Source organism: Callospermophilus lateralis (genome assembly GCF_048772815.1).
Source record: "Callospermophilus lateralis isolate mCalLat2 chromosome 5 unlocalized genomic scaffold, mCalLat2.hap1 SUPER_5_unloc_2, whole genome shotgun sequence".
In the NCBI taxonomy this organism is placed as follows: domain Eukaryota; kingdom Metazoa; phylum Chordata; class Mammalia; order Rodentia; family Sciuridae; genus Callospermophilus; species Callospermophilus lateralis.
Window position 1 is genome coordinate 1,788,220 of NW_027510148.1, and position 12,334 is coordinate 1,800,553.

At 50.5% G+C, this 12,334-nt stretch overlaps 2 pseudogenes; both read left to right on the forward strand.

Annotated features, from left to right (window-relative positions):
• The window catches only part of LOC143639848 (E3 ubiquitin-protein ligase TRIM58-like), a 305,237-nt pseudogene that overhangs the window by 57,763 nt on the left and 235,140 nt on the right, over positions 1-12,334 (forward strand).
• On the forward strand, positions 879-7,264 carry LOC143639839 (ankyrin repeat domain-containing protein 11 pseudogene; annotated as a pseudogene).

The window sequence follows — 12,334 nt, forward strand, 5'->3', positions numbered from 1 at the left end:
TACCCTAATAGCCAAGACTGTGTCCCAAATCCTTTTCATTGTGTTTCTTCTATTTTTTTTTTTTAATTTAGTGTTAGGGTTTGAATCTCGGGGTGCTTAATCACTGAGCCACATCCTCACATCCCCAGCAATACTAATACTAATACTAATTATTATTATAATTATTTTGAGACAGTGTTTTTCTAAGTTGCACAGGTTCGCTAATTTGCTGAGGCTGGCTTTGAACTCGAAGTTCTCCTGACTCAGCCTCCCAAGCCACTGGGATTACTGTTATGCACCACTACACCTGGCTCTCTTCTAATGTTTTAATGTATTAATTGGAATCATCCTCTCTCTCTCTCTCTCTCTCTCTCTCTCTCTCTGTTTTTCTAGATCAGGTTCACATGGGCTCCTGTTACTTCTCTTTTCCCTCTTACTTTACCTGCTACTGTCAAAAATCTCCTTAATTATCTTTTCCTTCTTTTTGCCTTGAAATATTATTCTTAAATATCTTTTGTTCGGCGGATACGGCGGGCCAATGGGCGGGAGCGTCTCATGCGGCCGGCGCCCGCCGCAGCCGCCGCTGGGTCCTGGAGCCAGAGGCCGCCCGATACCGAGCGCGATGGACCGAGGGCCTCAGCCGGGGGGAGGCGCCGCCGCCGAGTCCACGGCCAAACGCCCCCGCAGTAGCGCCCGCGCGAGCGCCGAGGCCCCGCGCGAGCCTGGGCGCGCAGAGGGCGCGCTCGTTTCCCTCCGCCGCGCATTCACTGCAGCCGGATCCCGCGCAGCCGCCGCCTTCCCGCCCCGGCCGCGGGCCCGGGAATCGCGGCCTCGGGCTGCAGGGGCCGCGCCCGCGCCCCGCTGCCGAGCCGCCGCCGAGCCGCGCAGCTGTCGGAGTTGATTGCAGTCCTCAGCAACGCTGATTCTCCACCATGGAATCGACTGGTGACGATGACGCGGTGGCGGCCTAGAGGAGACGAGGCGCGGGAGCAGAAGGATGCCCAGGGGCGCACGCTCTAGAACTCCACAGCAGGAAGACTTTTCTCCCAGCAGCGACATGGTGGAGAAACAAACTGGGAAAAAGGATAAAGATAAAGTTTCTCTGACCAAGACCCCAAAGCTGGACCGCAGTGATGGAGGAAAGGAGGTGAGAGAGCGAGCCACCAAGTGGAAGCTGCCCTTCACTGTGGGGGCCAATGGAGAACAGAAGGACTCGGACACAGATGCCTCCAGCTCAGTCCATGTTGTGGTACTGCAAGGCTGGTACGCTCCTTGAAGCACCACGGCATGAAATGGAGGTTCCTAGAAGCAAGAAGAAAGAGAAACAGGGTCCTGAGCGGAAGAGGATCAAGAAGGAGCCTGTCGCCCGCAAGTCCGGGCTGCTGTTCGGCATGGGGCTGTCTGGGATCCGAGCTGGCTACCCACTCTCTGAGCGCCAGCAGGTGGCTCTCCTCATGCAGATGACAGCGGAGGAGTCTGCCAACAGCCCAGTAGACACCACACCAAAGCACCCCTCCCAGTCTGCAGTGTGTCAGAAGGGAACGCCCAGCTCTGCCTCAAAAACCAAAGACAAAGTCAACAAGAGGAACGAGTAGGGCGAGACCTGCCTGCACCGTGCTGCCATCAAGGAGCTCATCAGCGAGGGCGCTGATGTCAATGTCAAGGACTTCGCAGGCTGGACCGCGCTGCACGAGGCCTGCAACCCTGGCTACTACGACGTCGCCAAGCAGCTGCTGGCCGCAGGCGCAGAGGTGAACACCAAGGGCCTGGATGACGACACACCACTGCACGACGCTGCCAACAACGGGCAGTATAAGGTGGTGAAGTTGTTGCTGCGGTATGGAGGGAACCCTCAGCAGAGCAACAGGAAAGGGGAGACCCCGCTGAAAGTTGCCAACTCCCCAACTATGGTGAACCTGCTGCTGGGCAAAGGCACGTACACCTCCAGCGAGGAGAGCTCCACGGAGAGCTCCGAGGAGGAGGACGCCCCATCCTTTGCACCTTCCAGCTCAGTTGATGGCAACAACACAGACTCCGAGTTTGAGAAGGGCCTGAAGCTCAAGGCCAAGAACCCAGAGCCTCAGAAGACCGTGACGCCTGTCAAGGACGAGTATGGGTTTGATGAGGACGATGAACAGGACAGGGTCCCTCCCGTGGACGACAAGCATCTGCTGAAGAAAGACTATAGGAAAGAACCCAAGGCCAGCAGCTTCGTGTCCATCCCCAAGATGGAGGTCAAGAGCTATGCCAAGAACAGCACCACCGCGCCAAAGAAAGCCGCCCATCGCATCCTGTCCGACACCTCAGACGAGGAGGACGCCGGCCTGGCTGTAGGCGCCGGGGAGAAGCTGAGGCTCTCGGCGCACACAGTCCTGCCCGGCTCGAAGGCCCGCGAGCCCCCTGCGCCCAGGCAGCAGAAGGAGAAGAGCAAAGTGAAGAAGAAGCGGAAGAAGGAGGCCCGGGGCAAGGAGGTGCGGACTGGGAAGAGGAGTGACAAGCTGTGCTCCTCTGGGTCCGAGCGCGCATCCTCCGAGAGCAAGGAGGACGGGGACTCGGTGGGGAGAACGGGCTGCCGCAGGGGCTCCCCACTGGTGCTGAAGGACCCGTCGCTCTTCAGCTCACTGTCAGCCTCCTCCACCTCGTCCCATGGCACCAGCCACGCTGACCAGCACAGCAAGCACTGGCGCGCGGACAGCTGGAAGGCCATGTCCTCCCCTGCCTGGTCGCAGGTCAGCTCGCTGTCGGACTCATCAGGCACCGGCCTGATGAGCGAGTCGGACTGCTCCTCCGAGGGCTCCAGCGTGGAGTCCCTGAAGCCCGCGAGGAGGAAGCAGGAGCACCGCAAGAGGGGCAGCCTGCAGAGCATGGCTCCCGAGAAGAGGGGCGGCGTCCACCCCAGCGTGGACAGCGCCGTGCCCAAGCTAGACAAGGAGGGAAAAGTCGTCAAGAAACACAAGACGAAACACAGACACAAAAACAAGGAGAAGGGGCAGTGCCCCGGCCAGGAGCTGAAGCTGAAGAGCTTCACCTAAGTACGAGGACCCCAGGCCCAGGGCCGACAAGGCCGCCCTCCTGGACAGCGACGTCTCTGCGGAGGGCAGGCTGCGGGTGTTGAATCATGACCGAGACCACCTCAAGAGGGAGGAGAGGCTGGGCAGGATGAAGCCCGAGGACAAGGAGTGGCTCTTCGGAGACGAGAAGCCACTGAAGAGGATCAAGGACGTGGGCAGGGACGGCGGCAGGGCCTTCCGGGAGGAAAAGGACCGGGCTGGCAGTGCTGAGCGGGAGAGGCTGGGCAAGGAGAAGTCCCCCAAGGAAGAGAGGCTGCGGCCGTACAAGGAGGAGAGGAAGAAGAAGGCCCGGGACCCGCCCCTCAAGCCGGAGAAGAAGGGCGAGGCCAAGGAGAAGGCCTTGAAGGAGGACAAGGAGAGACTCTGGAGGGAGAAGGCCTACAGGGAGGACGCAGCCTCCGAGAACTGCTGCCACCGGGGCCACTTCCTGGAGAGCGAGGACACCAAGCTCAGCCTGTCCGACGACCAGCAGGACAGGTGGTTCTCAGACCTCTCCGACTCTTCCTTCGACTTCAAAGGGGAGGACAGCTGGGACTCCCCAGTGACAGATTACAGGGACATCAAGAGTGACTCTGTGGCCAAACTTATCTTGGAAACAGTGAAAGAGGACAGTAAGGAGAAGAAGCGGGACAACAAGGCCCGGGAAAAACGAGATCTCAGAGACTCTTTCTTCCGAAAGAAGGACCGGGACTACTTGGACAAGAACTTGGAGAAGAGGAGGGACCAGGTGGAGAAGCACCGGAGCCTTCCCAGCTACCTCCCCGACAAGGACAAGAAGAGGAGAGAGTCCTCGGAAGGCACACGGGACCCGCGGGACCGGAGAGACGCCCTGGAGGGCTCCAGGGAGCGGAAGGATGTCCGCCTGCGGCCGGAGGAGCCACACAGGGAGGAGCTGAAGGAGTGTGGCTGCGAGGGCGCCTTCAAGGACAAGCCAGACTGCGACCTTGCCAAGAGCCTGGAGTCCTGGGAGCGGCACCACGCAGCTCTGGAGAAGGAGAAGAAGGAGAAGGCTCGCTCCGAGAGGCACAAGGACAAGTCCAGCGACAGGGACCGAGGCGAGAAGTGTCCGAAGGACAGAGACTTTGACAGATGCCTCAAGGAGAGGAAGGATGGCAAGGAGAAGCACAAGGACAAGGACACACATGGCAGAGCCCGAGACAGGAGGGCTGGCCTCGACCAGGCCCGGGACAGGAAGGACAAGGCCTTCCCTGCAGCCGCCTCTGAGGACTCCTCGGAAAAGAGAGAGGAAAAGAAGGGAAAAGAGAAGAGCTGGTACATCGCAGACCTCTTCACGGACGAAAGCGAGGACGAGAAAGAGGAGTACCTGGCAAGCGCGCTGCGGTCAGGGGTCAGGGGAGGCCTGCGAGGCCCCCAGGGCGGACGCCCTCCAGGAGAGGGAGGACTGGAGGGAGCCGCCCATTGCAGACAGGCACAGGAAGTGCCCCTCCGACAGGCCGCACGAGAAGCCCCGGGACAAGGAGCCCAAAGAGAAGAGGAAGGACAGGGGTGCCCCTGAAGCAGGCAGAGACAAGAAGGAGAAGGCCTTGGAGAAGCACAGAGAGAAGAGGGACAAGGACCGCAAGGACCGGGTCCTGGCCGACGCCACCCAGGAGAGGCGAAGCAGGCAGAGGCCACCCGAGAAGGTGGAGAGGAAGCACCCCGGGGAAGACAGGGCCAAGGGCAAGCACAAGGAGAAACTGGACCGGGAGCCGAGGGCCTCGCGGGGCGCGGAGGCTGAGCACAGCCTGCTGGAGCAGCTGGAGGAGGAGTCACTGCAGGAGGGCAGGGAGAAGGCGCACGACAAGGCCAGCGAGGGCTCCTCGGACAGCTTTGCAGACCGCGGCCCCGAACCTGGCCTGAGCGCCCTCCTAGAGGTGTCCTTCTCAGAGCCGCTGGAGGACAAGGCCCGGGAGGGCCCCTGCCTGGCGGAGAGGCTGAGGGAGAAGGAGCGGCACCGGCACTCCTCCTCCTCCTCCTCCAAGAAGAGCCACGAACGCGAGCGGGCCAAGAAGGAGAAGGCCGAGAGGAAGGAGAAGGCTGAGGACTACAAGGACGGGGGCAGGAGGGAGCCCGGCCAGTACGAGAAGGACTTCCTGGACGCTGAGGCCTATGGCATCGCCTACACCGTGAAGGTGGACGGCGAGGAGGAGCTGGACAAGGCCACCGACGGGTTTTCTGAGAAGAGAGAGAGGAGCGAGCCCGAGAGGGAGCCTCCCAAGAAAGTGGAGAAGGAGCTGAAGCCTTTTGGGTCCAGTGCCCTCGGCTCCCTGAAGGAGAAGAGGAGGAGGGAGAAGCACAGGGAGCGGTGGCGGGAGGAGAAGGACAAGCACAGGGACCCGCACCACAAGGAGGAGCCGCGTCCCACCGTCCGGGACAAGGAGAAGGGCCGGGAGGACGCTGTGAAGCTGGGTGAGGCCAAGCCCAAGGAAAAGCCCCGAGAGGTCACAGAGAAGGAGAGGGGCGACCCCGCCAAGATCAGCAACGGCATGGACAAGCTCCCGCCACCCAGAGACCCAGGCAAGAAGGACGCCAGGCCCCGGGAGAAGCTGCTGGGGGACGGCGACCTGATGATGACCAGCTTTGAGCGGATGCTGTCGCAAAAGGACCTGGAGATTGAGGAGCGGCACAAGCGGCACAAGGAGCGCATGGGGCAGATGGAGAAGCTGCGGCACAGGTCTGGGGACCCCAGGCTCCGGGAAAAGGCAAAGCCCGTGGATGACACGCAAGAAGGGCCTGGATGCTGCGTCCAAGAAGCCCCTGGGGCTGGACCCGCCCTTCAAAGAGAAGAAGGCCAAGGAGTCAGCTGCCATGCCACCTGTTCCTGAAAACAAGCCCCCGCCAGGATTAGGTGCCGAGGCCAAAGACTGGTCAGCAGGGCCGCCCCTGAAGGAGGCCCTGCCCGCCTCGCCCCGGCCCGAGCAGAGCCGGCCTGCCGGGGCGCCCATTCCAACCTCGCCATCACTCCCCATCATGCACCCTACTGGCCCTGCCACCGATGGAACGACACAGACGCCTGACAGTGCTGAGATCACCCTTGCTGCCATCCCTATGGAGGGGCCCCCAGGCAGCCTCCAGCCAGAAGCTAGGGATCCAGAGCCCAAGCCCACGGCCGAGCCCCCAAAAGCCCCCAAGGTGGAGGAGGTCCCTCAGCGCATGACCAGGAACCGCGCTCAGATGCTGGCCAGCCAGAGCAAGCAGAGCACGCCTCCTACGGATAAGGAGCCCGCCCCCACGCCCACCCCAGCTGCTAGGGCCAAAGGCTGTGCCTCTGAGGAGGAGGATGCCCAGGCCCAGCACCCCCGCAAGCGCCGCTTCCAGCGCTCCAGCCAGCAGCTGCAGCAGCAGCTGAACACAAGCACGCAGCAGACGCGGGAGGTCATGCAGCAGACGCGGGAGGTCATACAGCAGACGCTGGCCGCCATTGTGGACGCCATCAAGCTGGATGACATTGAGCCCTACCACAGCGACAGGTCCAACCCCTACTTCGAGTACCTCCAGATCCGAAAGAAGATTGAGGAGAAGCGCAAGATCCTCTGCTACATCACGCCCCAGGCACCCAAGTGCTACGCCGAGTACGTCACCTACACCGGGTCCTACCTCCTGGAAGGCAAGCCGCTCAGCAAGCTGCACATCCCTGTGATTGCACCCCCCCCTTCCCTGGCGGAGCCCCTGAAGGAGCTGTTCAAGCAGCAGGAGACGGTGCGGGGAAAGCTGCGTCTACAGCACAGCATCCAGCAGGAGAAGCTGATGTGTCGTGTGAGCAGGAGATCCTGCGGGTGCATTGCCGGGCGGCCAGGACCATCGCCAACCAGGCAGTGCCTTTCAGTGCCTGCACGATGCTGCTGGACTCTGAGGTCTACAACATGCCTCTGGAGAGCCAGGGCGACGAGAACAAGTCCGTACGAGATCGCTTCAACACCCGCCAGTTCATCTCCTGGCTACAGGACGTGGATGACAAGTACGACCGTATGAAGACCTGCCTCCTGATGTGGCAGCAGCACGAGGCCGCAGCCCTCAATGCCGTGCAGAGGATGGAGTGGCAGCTGAAGGCACAGGAGCTGGACCCCGCAGGGCACAAGTCGCTGTGTGTGAACGAGGTGCCCTCTTTCTACGTGCCCATGGTCGATGTCAACGATGACTTTGTGCTGCTGCCAGCGTGACACCAGGGGAAAGTCGCAGGACACCGGCAAGGGCCATAGTCACCAGTGCTGCTGACGTGCCTGCGGTGCAGGAGGGCACCGTGCGGGCCAGGTGGGAGGAGCCCAGAGACTGCACCTGGCCACACGCCTCGCCTGCCAGACCAGCCCGGAGGCCAGAAGACCAGAGTCTTTACCAGCGGTGGCAGGGAGAACGGGCCCCCACGCTGCAGTGCCTCGTTGGCCCAGCGGGAGGAGGAGACCATGGCCCATCCAGAGGGGCACCTGGGTCCCTCCCAGCCAGCCACAGGCACCCAAGGAGCAGGAGAGTGCGCTTTTGAAGTCCCTGCTCCCTTCTGATCAACTAAAGGAAATGACTGAGGTGTCCACCTCGCACAACAGTGACCTCTGGTCGGGGGCAGGAGTGTCCGCCCGCCAAGGTCCTCAGGACAGGCTGGGATACTGAGGTCACTGGTGCCAGTGCCACCTGCCGGCCACAGAGGGACTCAGCCAGGACTCTCCAATAGTGTTTTTAATGGAGTCAAATCCACGTGGTGGTTTGTATATTTTTTTCCTTTAATCTTGGGCATTTTGTTTCTCTTTCTGAGAACGTAACTTGAAACACTACAGAGCCAATAATTCGATAGAGAGTATCCGCGAATGAACGCTGTACAGTTTTATGTACATTCACAATGTACTTTTGCTGCCTTCTAGATAATTTATTTTGCAACACATTACTGCACAGTTGTAAATAACTTATGTGCTGTAACATCACTTTCAGTTATGTGTAAAGAAATAAATAAATTAATTAAAAAAATAAATATCTTTTGTTTTCTTTTTTAACCAGTTTTTTCCTCCACCCATTTTCAGTCCCTAGATAAAGTTATATCAATTTCACTATGCCTAACAACTATTTTTTCAACATATTCCATAACTACACAATTATACATTCCATAACTATATATAATTACATATTCCATAACTATGTATAATTACAAGTTCCACATGAATTGGAGAAACTATGAATAACTATAACTTTTCATTTTTCATACATTTGAATAGTATGTGGCTATGCTCTGAAGGGATTGTAGTAAACAACATTTTGTGGCTTCTGTCAAGCAGGTGCTGATACGGAGAAGATTTGAAATATGAATATTCAGATATTTACCCAGCCCAGGGCTTTTGAGAGAAAGAAACTCATGAAATAGTCCCATGCATAAAAAAAGATGTGATAATCATTCCAACAGATGGGTAGGTGCACAACCCATTTAAAAAGGCAAGCGGGTAAACCACGCCCTAACAGCCCACAAAACTTCACCAACGGACTACCTTGATACCATAGTGGATGAAATAATTGAGGAAGAATTTAGAAAATTCACAGTTAAAATGTGCAATGTGCTTAAATAAGATATAAGAAATAAAATTAGAGAGAAAACACAGGAAATGAAGACCATTTCAATAATGTGATAGAGATTCTGAAAAAGAGCCAAAGGGAAATCATGGAAATAAGACATAATCAAATTAAAATTTTATAATGGGAAGCATCACCAGTACATTATAATATTAATGGCTGATCTTCAAACTTTAAAGACGAAATTTAAAATCTAAAAGTAAAGTCAAATATAAAGAACAGATATTAAGTGATCATGAACAAAACCTGGGATACATCAAGAAACTAAATATAAGAATAATTGGAGAGGATCAGGCTCTGAAATAAACTAAAGGAATAAACAACCTTTTCAATAAAATTCCATTAGAAAAACTTCCAAATCTAAGGCTAGGGTTGTAGCTTAGTGGCAGAGTGCTTGCCTCACATGTATGAGGCCCTGGGTTTGATCCCCAGCACCACATAAAAATAAACAATAAACAAATAAAACTAAAGCTATTGTGTCCATCTACAACTAAATCAAACAAACAATAAACACACACACACACACACACAAAAAAAAAAAAAAAATTTCCAAATCTTAGGAATGAGATGGAAATCCAAATACCAAAGCACATGGAATTCCAAATAGGTAAGATCAAAATAGATCCTCTCAAATACATATCATGATAAAAAATACCCAAGATGCAGAGCAAGAACAAAATTTTAAAAGCTGAAAGAAAAATAGCAGGTCACCTATTAACTGATCTCTCAACTCAGACTTAAATAGCCAGGAGGGATTGGAATAATATATAAAAAGCCCTAAAAAAATCAGTACCAACAAAGATTACTACACTCAGCTAAATTATCCTTCAGAATATGAGACAAAACAAAAACCTTCTATGAGAAGAAGAAACTGAATTATAAGCACTAGGCTTGTATTACAAAATATGTTCAAAGAAATATTTCATAAAGAAGATATAAAAAGTGGAAAATTAAAACCAGCATGGGGATTAAATTGTAGAAGATGAATAGACAATTAAAGAAGAATAAAGTTTGAATTATGCATTAGAATATAAATGGTCTAAAATATTCAATGAAAAGACAGACACAGATTGAATTTAAAAAAAAAGACCTAACAATATGCTTTTTTTGCAAGAGACAGTTACAAAGACATCAACAAATTCAGGTGAAAAAATGAGAAAACATATAACATGGAAATGGTAGCTGAAAACAAGCAGAGGTATCTACTCTCATCTCAGACAAAGTAGACCTCAGGTCGAATTAATTAGAAGACACAAAGAAGTTACTTTATACTGGTTACAGGAATCATTCAAAAAGATATTGTGATTGTAAACATTTATGACACAAACAATGGTGCATCTACTTACACAAAACAAATGCTTCTCAACATAAAGAAACAAGTAGACTGTGATAAAGCAATACTTAGTGATTTGAAAACACCCCTCATCACTACATAGTTTACCCAGACATTAACTAAGCAAGGATTCTTTAGAACTGAAAAAAAAGCTATTAATCAAATGAACCTAACTGACATCTATACAATATTTCATCCATTGATAAGTAAATTCACCTACTTCTTAGCAGTCCTTGGAACATTCTCTCAAACAAATCATATTTTAAGGCACAAAGCAAATCTTAGCAAATACAATAAAAAAGAGATAAGTCCTAGCATCCTACCAGATCAAAATGGAATACAATTAAAAGTGACAGGAAAAAAAAACCAAACCATTGTAACACATGACATTTATATAATACACTTTAGCTTAAGGAATAGGTCATAGAAGAAATCAGGGTAGAAATTTAGAAAAATAGAAAAAAAAATTAAAATAGAAATACAACATATAAAAAGATATGGGATCTTATAAAGGCAATTCTAAGAGGAAAGTTTACAGTACTGAATTCCTACATTAAAAACAAATAGAAAGATAACAAATAAATAATCTAATATTACACATCAAGGCTCTAGAAAAAGTATAACAAAGTAACATCACAATTAGTAGAAGACAGGAAATAATTAAAATTATAGACAAATTCAACTAAATTGAGACTAAGAAAAACAATACAAAGAGTCAATGAGACAAGGAGTTGTTCTTTTTTATTTTTAATTTTATTTATTTTTATGTGATGCTAAGGATCAAACCCAGTGCCTCACACATGCAAGGCAAGTGCTCTACCATTGAGCTACAGTCCCAGCCCTAGCATTGTTTCTTTAAAAAAATAAAGAAGATTGGTAAATGTTCAGTCAAATGAATCCAAAGAAAGGAATAAAAAAACCAAATTAACATTAGAGGTACAAAAATAAATATCACCACAGATACTACTGAAATCTAGACTATCATGAGAAACGATTTGGAGTTTTATACTCCAATCAGCCAGAAAAAAATCTCAAAGATTTTGAGAAATTTTTAAAGATACATGACCTACCCAAATTGAGCCATGAAGATGTAGAAAACTTAACAAGAGCAATATAAAGAAATGGAATAGAAGCAATTTTTAAAAGGTTTCTAACAAAAACCCAGATCCAAGCTCTACCAGGCCTTCAAAAAAAAAAAAAAGCTAACACCAATCCTCCTGAAATTATTCCATGAAATAGAAAGGGAGCAAAGACAGCAAAATTTATTCCATAAATTCAGTGTCACCCGGATACCAAAGTCACAACAAGGGAAACAAAAATCAGGCCAATATCCTTGATGGAAACATACAAAATATCTTAATGGAATATTCACAAACTCTATTCAAATACACTATAACAAGATAGTAAGCCATGAACAAGTGGGTTTTATTCCAAGGATGAAACCTTAGTTCAACATCCACAAATCAAAAATGTAATTTAGCACATAAATAAAGTTAAGGACAAGAATCACATGACTACCCCATTAGAAGCGAGAAAGCCTGTGACAACGTCCAGCAGCCATTCATGTTTAAACCCCTGGAGAATGTAGGGATACAAGGCACTTGCTTCAGCATTGTGAAGGCTATCTATGGCAAACCCAAGAGCAATTCCACACTGAATGGAGAACACTGAGAGCATTTCCCCTAAAAATAGGAACAAGGCAAGAGTTCACACTCATGGCTCTAATTCAATATAGTTCTTGAAACTCTAGCCAGAGCCATCAGGTAAGTGAAGGAAAGGAAAGGAAAATAGGAAAAGAAGAAGTGTAGTTAACTCTGTTGGCAACAGCATAGTCCTATAATTAGAACATTAAAAAAATCCAGCAGAAGACTGCTAGAGCTGCTAATCAATTTTAGTAAAGTGCAGGATACAAGATTAATATCCATAAATCAATCACTTTCTTGTACTCCATTAATAACTCCACTGAAAAAGGAAATTGGTAAAATAATTACATTCACAATAAGCCTCAAACACAATTGAAAGTTTGTCAAATGAAGGATATGAAAGACCTCTACAATAAAAAATGAAGACCACTAAATAAAGAAATTGAAGTCCTTAGCATATAAAAATAACTCTCATGCTTTTGGATAGGCAGAATTAATATTGTCAATTGGCCATACTACCAAAAGTCTCAAAGACAATGAAATCCCCATAAAAATACCAATAACATTCTTCACAGGACTAAAATAAGAGTTGTAAAATTCATTTGAAAGAAAAAGAGATTCAGAACAGACAAAGCAATCCTGAGCAAGAAGAGCTCTAATGGAGGTACCACAACACCAGACCTCAAGTTATATGATAAAACTCTACTAACCAAACTTCCATGGTATTGGCATTGAAGCAGACATGAAGACCAATTGAATAG